We start from the raw sequence: 13,103 nt of genomic DNA, 5'->3' as shown, positions 1-13,103 counted from the left end.
AGGTAATCAAAAATTCAGATCCAAAAACAGTTTTTTATAGTTCTTGTTTCAAAATCTTTTTCTTCAGGATATCAAGTGAAAATTCAAAATATTTTTCTTTGGTTTAGCCTTTAGATTTCCTTCTTAAAAGAGAAAAAAAATATTTTTCTCATGTTGGGTTTTTCCTTAATAATTTCCCATAGAGTATTTGTTTCAAAAGGGAAAAATATATATGCTCGCTAAGCTTGAGTTCAGAATATGTTATTGAACATTAAGTCTATGAAAAGAAAAAAAAGATTTGCTTCTTTTATTTCTCTTTTCTCATCAGAGTAGTCATTAAGAAAAAAAAGGAAAATGTTAGTTTGTTTCCATTATTCTTGATTTTCCAGAACTACGCAAAGGTCTGATTCATGCGGCGCCATGATACATAGGCAACCTACATAGGGTTCGATCGAATTATTTTTTTATTTATTAAAAGGAAAAAAAACAACCAAAAAAAAGGAGATGAAATCATGGGATGTGAAAAATGAGATGGAAGAAAAGAGCGATAATCAGAAAGAAAAAAAAAGGAAGGAAAATGAGCGAGCTAAGAAGTGCGAGCAAAGAAAAGAAAAGAGAAGATTCAAATGGATAAATTGGGATGATGTCAAGTGACCTTGTGACTCTCGAAGTCATTCTTGAACCGTTAATTGTTGCTAGGTGCATTGCACGAAATGTGATATTTTTAGCTGTTAAATGCCCTAACGCTAACATGATGACTTCATTTTGTTCCTCTTTGTTCTCCTCATAATAGCAGAAGGGTGGTTGGTTTGTGGTTCTTAAGGTAACTCGTCCATACATCACAAGGTCAAAGGGCAGGGTAGCCATGGCTAGCAAAAACTTGGGCACAAGAGTTGTTAACCCATCAAGGGAGTTTGTGGAGTCGGAGTCTGAATTAAAAGAGGAGGTCCAAAGGCTGAAACAACAGATGGTAGAAATGTATCAGTCTTGGATTAGGGGCATCCTCCACCTTCATTCCCCACTAACTACACTGAAAACCCTACAACTGCCCCACCACTATCACAAATTCAGATTCCCACTACTGCTGATATCACCCCATAACCTTTTCACACTCTACCCGCCAAAACCACCTCGTATCCCGCTCCTTTGGCCATTCATGCTATTATAGCTCATCTCCCAGCTACTTTTCCTCGGTCCTCTAATGAGACTGTGTTCAAAGTCCCTAATGCCCAACACTATGCTCCAAAACCAACTTTCAAAGTCTCAGATTCATACTCTCCCGCTCCTCATTTTGAACCTCCCGGTGAAACTGAAAAGCCTGCTAAGACAGAGGAGCAAGATAAGATATCCAGGAAGGTGAAAATCTTAGAGCAGTCTTTAAGAAATATGCAAGGGATAGGGATCCAGATGAGCGTGGCTTACAAAGACTTGTGCTTGTTTTCTGACGTCCAACTGCCTGATGGGTTTAAGATGCCAAAGTTCGATTTATATGACGGACATGGAGATCCCGTGGCCCATTTGAGAGGCTATTGTACTAAGATGAGAGGCGTCAGTGGGAAAGACAAATTATTGATGGTGTATTTCAGTCAAAGTCTGAGTGGGGCAGCATTGGAATGGTACACCCACCAAGATGCTAGCAAGTGGTACACGTGGGATGATATGGCTCAGGCCTTTTCCAGGCACTTTCAGTACAATATAGAAATTGTCCCAGATCGCATGTCCCTTTCCAAGATGGAAAAGAAGCCTAATGAAAGCTTTAGGGAATACGGGTTCAGATAGAGAGAGCAAGCTGCTAGAGTCCATCCTCCCATGGAAGAAAAGGAGATGGTCGAGTACTTTTTTCAAGTTCAAGAACCAACTTACTTTGGGCATTTGATCACGGCTGTGGGTAGGTCTTTTAATGATATGGTAAAAATGGGAGAAATGGTGGAAGATGGGTTGAAGTCTAGCAAGATCATGAGTTATTCTGCTTTAAAACCCACAACACAAGCAATTCAGAACGACACAGGAAGCTTGATGGGTCAGAAGGAACATGATGATTTTGCCATAGTTGTTTCAGAGTCACGACGTAGACCAAAGGGTCCACCTCACCAATATACTCAGCCTCAACTCCAACCCCAAACCTATCCCCGAGCTCCACATAATCCACCTTAGTATTATCCTCCGAACAATGTCCGGTCATATGTCCAACCACCAGGTCACCCCCTATGGCGAGCGCCAGCACCGCATAATGCATTCTTGCCTTCACAACATTTTCGAGCACCCAACAACCCTAGAAAACAGGGGTAGGGAAGGGAACTAAGGCAGAGAAATAGTTTCACACCGATTGGGGAGTCCTACACAAGCTTGTTTGAAAGGTTAAAGCATTCTGGCCTGATTGAGCCGCTCCTCGGCTATACTCCAGACCCATATGCAAAAGGCTTTGATCCTACTGTACGATGCATGAACCACTCTAATGTCCAAGGGCATAGCATTGAAGATTATCGTTCTTTGAAAAGGGAAATAGAAAGAATGATTCAAGAAGGGGTAATTATGATCAATGACAGTGACAGGGAGCATGCGAACTCTCTTGGGAACTTGCTGACTGAAGTTAAATATTGAAGTTGTTAATGGTTTTGGCAATATTGATGTGAAACCCAGTGGCTAAGATGTTGTACTTGGTAATTGGAAAGACGCTCCATCTCTTGGCTAGCTGGAGAGAAGTCTTGGTGGTTTATTTTGTTGTCATTTCTGTTGTCCGGGTTATTTTCAGGGTTGTAATCCGGATATTGTCTTGTGATGCAAACCCTTCTATCCTTTTATTTTGCCTAGTTTATTTTTCGTAGTAACTCGTTTAGTGTTGTCCATCAGGGTTATAGCCCAGTTTAGTTTGCTTGTTTTGTTGTTCAAACCCTTTCACCATCTGTCTAATGCAATTTTCTATTTTCTGTTATTTTTAGTCATTTTTGTTTAGTTCTCTTTTCCTTTTATAGTCCTTTTCATGTTGACTCTAGTGACATGACATGCACTCGTAATTCTCAGCCTGGTCTTAAAAAGTTAGTTTTGTCATGAAGCAATGAAACAATTCTGAAGATGATAGGGACATTTGAGGGAAAAGGTAAAGGCATTTTGAGATCACTTCAAGCCCAAATTATGGAACTGGGGCAATAGAACAAAAAGAAATACTATTGAAACGCATCATGCCGCATCCGGTTGAAGCTAAAGGCAAGTTTGCCCCAAATTGGCAGGGGTCGTTCATCGTAATGAGAGTGTTCTCCAATGGTGCTTCGTATTTAACAGATATAGAAGACAAATGTGTAGATATGGCTATCAATTCTGATGAAGTCAAAAGATATTACGTATGATTTCTTTGGTTTGTTTAATTGTGTTGTTTCTGTTTGGCATGCTTTGAATATTGGAATGACGAAGGCATTTTATTCTGCTATCTAAACACTTTATCATTTGTCACCCCTTTGAGCCTTATTTATTTTCTTTCATATTCCTCTTTTGGAATCAGAAGCAGAGTTTAGAAATGTGATATAGAAAAAGGGAGAAAAAAAGAGAAAAAGAGAAGGAAAAATGGAAAAATAGTAAAGAAAAGAAAAGAAAATGAAAAAAAAAGAGGAAAAATAAAAGAAAAAGAAAAGAAAAGAAAGATCACAACAAAGCAATTTTTATGACATGAACTACGTTCGACTTGATTCCTTTTAAGGATACGTAGGCAGCCTCACGGTTCGGTCCCATCAAAATAAAAAATCAAAAGTCCCCAAGCAAAGAAACTGGGGCAGAAGTTGTGTTTGTTGTAAGAAATCTGATTCGGAAAGTTGTAATTTTGAACCCATGTGAATTGTTTTGAGCCTTTGATATCTTTTCTTTTTAATCCTATCCAAAAGCCCACGTTACGGTCCAAAGAAAGACCTTCTGATCAGTCTTCGAGAGATGCCAAGTCCAACAAGGAGAGGTAATTCATATTAGGGGCAACACTCTGGTCCAAGCAGAAAAATAATGAAAATGACAGAGTCTTATTGGTGAAAACCCTTACGGGCACCGTAAGGCGATGGGAGTTGAGAGAAATCAAAAATGAGAGAGTCTTATTGGTAAAAACCCTCGCGGGGACCGTAATGCGACTGTAAGTTGAGAACAAAATGAGAGAGGTTTGATGGTGAAAACCCTTCGGGCACTACAAGTCGAATAAGGATTGTGAATCAGATTGGGTAATCGGAGAATTGAAGCCCAGTTTCACGGTTTAGGGATATAACAGGAGTTGAACATCAGACTTGCTCAACAGAATAGGCCACAGGTGCATGTCATGGTCATTAGAGTTGGTATCCACATCTGATAGGTTTCTACTTTGTAGTTTTCTTGTTAGGAATCACCTCTTTCCTTTGTCCTTTACCTTGTTCCTTTTGTCTTGTTTACTTTCTCTTTCTGAGTCTGTTTGGTCAAAATAAGTGAGAAATGACTTCAAAATTTGCTACCGACTTTCCAATTGTACAAAACGGAATTTGGCTAGCACATCAAAGTGGCATAAGTCAGGAAAGAACAACGTGCGCACTGAGTTTTTAACAATCAACATGATTTAGGATTATGTGAAATACAAAGGTTTGGTATATATCAATTCATGAACAATGCAACAGATAGAGGATGTTGGGTGAATGTATCAAAGGTATTCTCTGTGATGATATTGACAGAGAAATTGGTTAACCAACGACCAGCAAGGTCTTCCAAGCGGAAATCAAAGTTATCATGGCAAGTGAAGGAGCAATAGACCTCAAGGCCAAGGCCAGTGGTTTAAGTCAAGAAAAAACAGCATACGCACTAAGTGGGTGGCAATTGACATGCTTTGGGATTCATGCGAGACACAAAGGTTTGGTAAATGTCAGTTCATGAGCAATGCAACAAATAGAGGGTATTGGGTCTGAACGGAGAAGAGGTATTTTCTGTGATAAGGATGACAGAGAAAGTGGTTAGCAAGGTCTTCGAGTGGAAGTCAAAGTTATCATGGGAAGTGGAGGTGCAATCGCCCTCAAAGTCAAGGCCACAAACCATCCACCTCATTCTAAACTGACAAGATTTTTCTTTGATTGAAACAGGGGCAGAAAGTTTCAATTGTTTCGGAGAAACCCTCCGTAGGGGAAAAGCAAGCACCAGACAGGTTTAATCTTAAAAATTCTCAGGACCCTCCTGGACAATGGGACTTAGTTAAAATTCAAAACGTTCATGACTAACAAGATCTAGCTAGGCTCTACCTTGAGGAAATATAAGTTTGGCTTTGAAGTTTTCACGCTTAGGATAAGATTCAATTTGAAATTTTAAGGACTCTCTTGAATAATGAGACTTAGTTTAATACCTCGCTTAGATGCTAAAAGTTAGCATAAGTTTCACCATTAGGAAGTTGAATTTAGCTTTAAAATTTTCACCCTTAAGATGAGATTTGATTTTAAATTTCAGGACCCTCCTGGATAATGGGATTTAGTTTTTAAATTTTCAGGACCCTCCTGGATAATGCGATTTAATTTTAAAATTTCAGGGCCCTCCTGGATAATGGGATTTAATTTTAAATTTTCAGGACCCTCCTGGATAAGTGGATTTAGTTTTTAAATTTTCAGGACCCTCCTGGATAATGAGATTTAATTTTAAATTTTCAGGACCCTCCTGAATAATAGGACCTAGCTTTAAAATTTCCATTGGATAACAAAATGTAGCGTAAGTTCTGGTGTAGGGTAATATAATTTAGCCGTAAAATAGTCACTTTTAATATAAAACTTGACTTTTGGATTTTTTAGGACCCTCCTGGATAATGGGATGTAGCTTTAATACTTTCTTAGATAACAAGATGTAGCGGAAGTAATACCTTCAGAAGATATAACTTAGATTTAAAATTGTCGTTTAATTAAGAGTTGTCAGGACCCTCCTGGATAATGGGGTGTAGTTTAAAGATCGGCTTAGATAACAAGATGTAGCGAAAGTAATACCCTTAGGAGACGCACTTCCTAGTTTAGACCATATGAGTTTTAGTCATTGAAGTTCTCACCCCTAGGAGACGCACTTCCTAGTCTCGGTCATTTAAATTCATTCCTAGGAGACGCACTTCCTAGTTTAAGAAATTGATGTTCCACCCCTAGGAGACGCACTTCCTAGTCTTGGTATTTCAAGTTATATTTCGTTGTAGGAGATGCACTTCCTAAATTGAGATTTTACCACTAGGAGACGCACTTCCTATTTGGTTCATTTAAGTTCATTCCTAGGAGACGCACTTCCTAGTTTGAGTCATTGATGTTTCACCCCTAGGAGACGCACTTCCTAGTCTGGGTCTTTCGGGTTATATTTTTGCTTTAGGAGACGCACTTCCTAAATTGAGATTTTCCCCTAGGAGACGCACTTCCTAGTCTGGTTCATTTAAGTTCATTCACAGGAAACACACTTCCTAGTTTGAGTCATTGAAGTTTCTCCCATAGGAGACGCAATTCCTAAAGTGAGAATTCATTCATAGGAGACGCAGTTCCTAGTTTGAGTCATTGAAGTTTCACCCATGGGAGACGCACTTCCTAGTATAGGTCTTTCCGACTATATTTTGTTTTAGGAGACGCATTTTCTAAATTGAGTTTCACCCCTAGGAGATGCACTTCCTAGTCTGGGTCTTTCGGGTTATATTTTTTCTTTAGGAGACACACTTCCTAAATTGAGATTTTCCCCTAGGAGACGCACTTCCTAGTCTGGTTCATTTAAGTTCATTCATAGGAAACGCGCTTCCTAGTTTGAGTCATTAAAGTTTTACCACTAGAAATGCACTTCCTAGTCTGGGTCTTTCAGGATACACCTGTAGGAGACGCACTTCCTAAATTGAGATTACCCTCTAGGAGACGCACTTCCTGGTTTTGGTCCATACAAGTTTTACCCGTAGGGAACGCACTTCCTAGTTTGGTTCATTCAGGTTTTATTTTTAGCAGACGCATTTGCTAGTCAAAAGTTTTGGGTTTTACTCATGGGGGACGCACATCCTGGTCTAGTCATTAGTTTACTCTCATCATTGCATCAATAGTATAAGTGGTTTACAATATTGCTAACAACTTACAAATCTTCCTTGTGCAAACTAGGGCAGAAAATTTTGTTTTTTTTGTTTGGTTTGATGAAATCAGGCGCCCACCTGGAGAACAAGGGAATACATTTCAAGTTCAGCAATCAGGCACCCACCTAGAGAACAAGGGAATATAGTTCAAGTTTTGGCAATCAGGCGCCCACCTGGAGAACAAGGGAATATAGTTCGAGTTTTGGCAATCAGGCGCCCACCTGGAGAACAAGGGAATACATTTCCAGTTCAGCAATCAGGCACCCACCTGGAGAACAAGGGAATACATTTCAAGTTCAGCAATCAGGCGCCCACTTGAAGAACAAGGGAATATATTTCAAAGTTTAGCAATCAGGCGTTTACCTGGAGAATAAGGGAATTTACTTTAGAACACATAAGCTCGCGGCAAGAATGCGAGTCCATAGTCCGAGGTGATCAACAGATGTTAGTCACAATAAAGAAAAAAAGAGAAAGGTAAGAAGTGAATCCAGATGCATAAGTTGATGAAAATGTTAGCTGCTTGAGACATGGTTGAAGACATAAGCATGGTATGTCCGGTTTTGGTCTGAAAAGCTGAAGAAGAATGAACTAGCACCTACAACTAGCAAGCGTCAAGGTTCAAATCCAAAGTCTGCATGAAGAACCATTCAAGACTCAAGATCAAGCTTCAGAAGACTTATAGATAAGAATCTTGTAACTCGTAGTTGGCAGGCTTAGCTAGTCTTTTTCATGTTTTGATTTTTGATGTAATAACAGGATCGCGGACCGGAACCTCGGTGGAACGGCACCTCGACCGTCTCTTCACCTCGGCATACTCCATCATCTCACTCACCTCTGAACTACATGTGGCCTGATTCCTCTAATAGCCAAGGATATGTAGGCAGCTCAGATACCAGAGCTCGATCACATTCCCCCCTCTCTTAGTTTTAGTCTTTCCAAATAAGGGTCGGGTCAAAAAACCTGTCTAGTCGTTCTTTGTCTGAAAATACTTCGTCTTTTCAGTCAAAGAGGGACAGCTGTAGACATGTGATTTTGACCCTCCCCAAGAGTTTTCATATTTTAGCACGTAAATATTTAATTTAGGCCTAATATACCTATTTCAACTATTTTTGACTTCTTTACCTTATTTTCTTCATAAAAATGGAAAATTACAAAAAAAAATTTAGTATGTATCTTTCATAAATTTAAATAAAAATATACAAAATATAGTACCTTATTTTTATCTTTACATAATCTTGAAAATAGAAAAAATATATACAATAGTTTCATGTTAGCTTTTGCATTATGTAGTATTTTTATCTTATTTTGAAAGGAGTCGATTAAGGTGTTGGATCATAATTTAAGAGTTTTAGAACCCAGTTCTTGGCCCGATTCGGATTAGTCCATTAAGCCTAGGGACCCTTCTAGACTCTTCTTTGGAACAAAAACAAATAAAAAAGACCCTAAGGACCTAATACACAAAAGTCCTAGAGACTAATGGGCAAAATACGTAAAAATACACCTAAACCTAGACTCTACCTATAAAGTAATGCTTAAAAATCTAAAAGAGAAGAAATAACGCTGAAGAAAGGAGACAAAAAGCTGCACAGCTTTTATCAAGCACCCCTCCCCCAGCGTAGTTTTTCGGATCTTCTTCACAAAGAAAGAAAAACCAAAAAAATATCCCGTCGATTCCTCTTTCTTCTTCAGCGAAACACCCATCGCCATTCCTCTTCATCTTCATAAACCAAGCACCCTTGAAACTCACCGCAACGACCAAGCGACAACCAGCCCCAAACAACCAACAAAACAACAGCTCAACCGCTACCAATTTCAACTAAAAATAGTCCGAAAATGGACATCAAAACCCAGCTGTAAACATCACTTCAAAACACCGAAAATCAGTCACAAAAATAGATGCTCACGAGGTCGTTTGCAGTGACATTCCAGTCTGATCGAGTCGAGTTCGCGGTTCTGATTTCTAGTCCTTGGTGGAACAGAAGCTCGATTTGCTTTGTAATCTAATCTCGAGATCTTTCGAATCAATTATTGCGGCTGCTTGAGGTGTAACAGGTGTGATTGTGATTCTAGGTACTCCGAATGTTGATTTGCTCTCTGTTTTCATTTGCTATATATAAAGGTCCATCTCTCTCTTCTTTGTCTCACTGATTTAACAGGTGTGATTTATTGCTCTCTATTTTCCTTGTCTCGCTGATTTTTCTCATGTCTAAATTCTCGGCCGTTGTAAATAATTGTTCATGTAATTAGGGTGGATCCATGTGTTTGTTTTTTTTATAATTGAAACTCCTCTTCTGTTTAATTAACCAAATCTGTGCTTGGCCATGTGAATCGTTGTTACTCTCAGTCACGTTAATTTGTTAGCAGTGAATGGGAATGCTTCGAATGTATACGGAGAAACTATTAAGCATTGAAATGGTTTGGACTACGTAATGCTATTCTTTTAGTCTTTTATTTTGTAGCAGCTTTAGTTTCAATAGTTTTGCAAATATGGCATCCAGTTTTATTAATCATGTTTGTCCTCTCAAAGAAAATAGTGAACAATAGCTAAATGTCAACTTCCTCTCAAATGGATACAGTTAGATGTATTAGATTGAATCGTAGTCTTTTATCATTTTTTTTTCATTCTTGCTGTTAGCTATTTGTAATTGATTGATTACTAAATACCCCCGATGCAATAATCTCAAAGTAGTCTAGAAAAATAATTCATGAATATCTGTAGTTCGTTTTAGTTGAGTAAAGCCTTATGGAATAAGTGGAGGCGTGCCATGCCAAACAAAATCTCAAAATGCATGGCCCTCATATAATTGAAATTAATCCATTAGAAATCGAGGCGTGTCATTTAGTTGAATTTCCATGGCCCTCGCAAAGTTGTTAACGCATAGTTGCTTTAGGCGCGTCATCTAATAATATTACCTTCCTAAACTCGGGTGCGCATTTCATGTGACCCAAGTCAAAATCTTAAAACGTTGACTAAAATGTGTTTAGGATTGCGGGTGCATTACATTTGGCGCGATTCAAAAGCACGTTTTAAATGACGTTCAATCTTCTTCGAAAATTAATTAAAAGCGGTCAAAAGTTAAAAATTGCATCATAGGTTTAAAACGTGTTTCTAAAATCAGATAATTAAGCCGAATATAATAGTTAAGCGACCTTGCTAGAACCACGGAACTCGGGAATGCCTAACACCTTCTCCCGGGTTAACAGAATTCCTTACTCGGATTTCTGGTTCGCGGGCTGTTAAACAGAGTCAATCCTTTCCTCGATTCAGGATTTGAACCGGTGACTTGGGACACCATAAAATTATCCCAAGTGTTGACTCTGAATCTTTAAATGAAATAATCCCGTTTCAATTGTCCTTTAATTGGAAAAACTCCCTTATGCCCCTTTCTGGAGGGTGTAGGTAAAAAGGAGGTGTGACAATCATCATCAGAGAATGTAATCTGGTTAGACTCAAATATCTTATTGGAAATCTTCTCTAGATGGTTCACAGTGATTTTGTCAAGGACATGAGCTTCGTTCAGAATCTTCATCAAGGCACGTCGGTGCTCATCTGAATGGATCAACAATGATAACAGGGAAATCTGAGCATGAGTCTTTCTCAACTGTTATATGATGGAGTAATCTTGCACCTTCAATTTTCTCAAAAACTCCTCCCCTCTTATTCAGTGACCGGTTTCTTTACTAGAACTGGATTGTCTCTGAGTGTTTTAGCTTTCCTTAACTCTTCCGGGGCAAAACATCTCCCCGAACGAGTTAATCCCTGGGCCTCGTTAACTTCCTCTTTCACTTCCTTCCCCTTATAGGTCATTGTCACTCGCTCATAGTTCCGTGGGACAGTTTTGGTGTCAGCTACCGACAACTGGGTCATAGGTTTGATAATGATAGGGTCAATGCGAGCACCCTCCACAATTATGACTGGTTTACTTGCGACCCCCATCACGATCACCTTTGGCTTTTCTTGCTTTGCTACAACATCACTTGGTGACCTCTTCTTGACTACTACAACTGGCTTATCATTTGCCATATTCAACTTGTCCGTCGATCCTTCAGCTATCAAAGAGGTTGCTTTTGTGACAACCGGATCCTTGACCGACTTACTTTCACTAGACCGGATCATCATGACAGATTGTGAAGGCTTCTTGGGCTTCCCATCTTTATGCACTATCTCAATTATATGCATTTCAGCATGGGCCGGCAATGGGTTCTTATTGATGTTGGGTGCTTCTGGGCTCTGGACCACAATCTAGTTTGTATCAATGAGCTCTTGGATGGTGTTTTTCAGATGCCAACAATTTTCTGTGTTGTGCCCCGGAGTATCAGAACAATACGCACACCTGAGAGAATAATCTAGGTTTTTTGGAGGGGGTTTGGTAGATTTGACTCAATTGGCCTCAGAACATCCAACTGCCTCAATCTTTGAAATAAGTTGGTATACGATTCCCCAAGCGAGGTAAATTTCTTCTGCTGCAACCTTTCATTCCTGAACTCTGGCTTGGCTCAAAAGTTGGGACCAGTGGGGTTTTGGTATGTTTTTGGTGGTGGGTAAGGGTTTCGTGGGGCTGGTGCACGCCATTGCGGGTGAGGAGGGGGTTGAGCATATGACTGTGCATGATGGATATGATATTGGGGTGGCCTGACTGAGTATTGAGGCTCTGGTGGTAGAAAGTAGTGTTGGGGTAGACTATATGGATTTAGAGTATAGGCTTGAAGCTGAGGTCGATGTTGGGTGTAGTGGGTGGGATAATCCCCTGGTCCATGCCATGATCTTGAAATGACCATAGCGACATCTTCTTTCTTCTTTTTTTCGAGCATGCCTCCGGTGCCATTCTGGATTGCCTGCGTAGTTGCTTTAATGGTAGAGTAGCTCATGATCTTGCTTGACTTGAGCCCTTCCTCCATCATCTCTCCCATTTTTACTACTTCATTTAAAGACTTACCTATGGCCGAGATTAGATGACCAAAGTAAGTAGGCTCCAAGGCCTGAAGAAAGTATTCCACCATTTCGTTCTCCTCCATTGGAAGGTTAACCCTTGCTGCCTGTTCTCTCCAGTGAAAACTGTACTCCCTGAAACTTTCACTAGGATTCTTCTCAATCTTAGTCAAAGACAAATGATCTCGAACAATCTCAATGTTGTATTGGAAATGATGAGCGAATGCTTGGGCCAAGTCATCCCAGGTATACCATCTGTTGTGATCCTGACGAGTGTACCACTCTAGTGCCACACCACTCAGACTCTGGCTAAAGTACGCCATTAACAGCTCATCTTTCCCACCGGTTCCTCTCATTTTACTACAGAATCCCCTTAAGTGGGTCACGGGATCTCCGTGGCCGTCATACAAATCAAATTTGGGCATTTTGAACCCAATAGGTAGTTGTATGTCCGGGAACAAACACAAATCTTTGTAGGCTACACTTACTTGACCTCCCAACCCTTGCATGTTTCTGAGCGATTGTTCCAGGCTTCTCACCTTCCTAAACATCTCCTCTTATTTCGGGTTTTTAGGTGGTTTCTCAGTCTCAACAGGGAGGTCGAAACGAGGAGTGTATGAGTAAAGATCTAGGGCCTTGAAAGTAGCTCTGGGGGATAGTACTGATTATCTTGGGTCTGGAATAATGGCTCACTCGGAGATCGATGGAGTATAGCTGGTGGAGGTGCTACAAAAACAGGGGTAGCTGGTGGAGGAGGGTATGGGGTTATTTTTGGCTGGTGGAGCTTGTATGGTCTGGGAGGTGGTGCGATGGTAGTGGTAGTATGGGGTGAAGTTTGGTGCATGTTGTGGGGATGAATCTATAGTGGGAGGTTCTAGGGACTGAGCTAGCGGTGGGATGAAAGCAGGGTTGGCGGGGTATGATAGTGGGGGATGCCCTTTCATCCACGCTTGGTACATCTCTGCCATTTGGTCTTTCAACTTATGCAACTCCTCTTTCAGACCGGATTCGGTTTCCTCCACCTCCCTCGGTGTATCAATAATGCTTGCATCCAATTCTTGGCCAGTCATGATTAACTTGTCTTTGGACCTACTATTGTACGGGTGAGTTTCCAGAATGCCACACAAACTAACCACCTTCCTGAAC

Source organism: Nicotiana sylvestris, chromosome 5, assembly GCF_000393655.2.
Source record: "Nicotiana sylvestris chromosome 5, ASM39365v2, whole genome shotgun sequence".
NCBI lineage: Eukaryota > Viridiplantae > Streptophyta > Magnoliopsida > Solanales > Solanaceae > Nicotiana > Nicotiana sylvestris.
Note: the sequence above shows the minus strand (reverse complement) of the source record.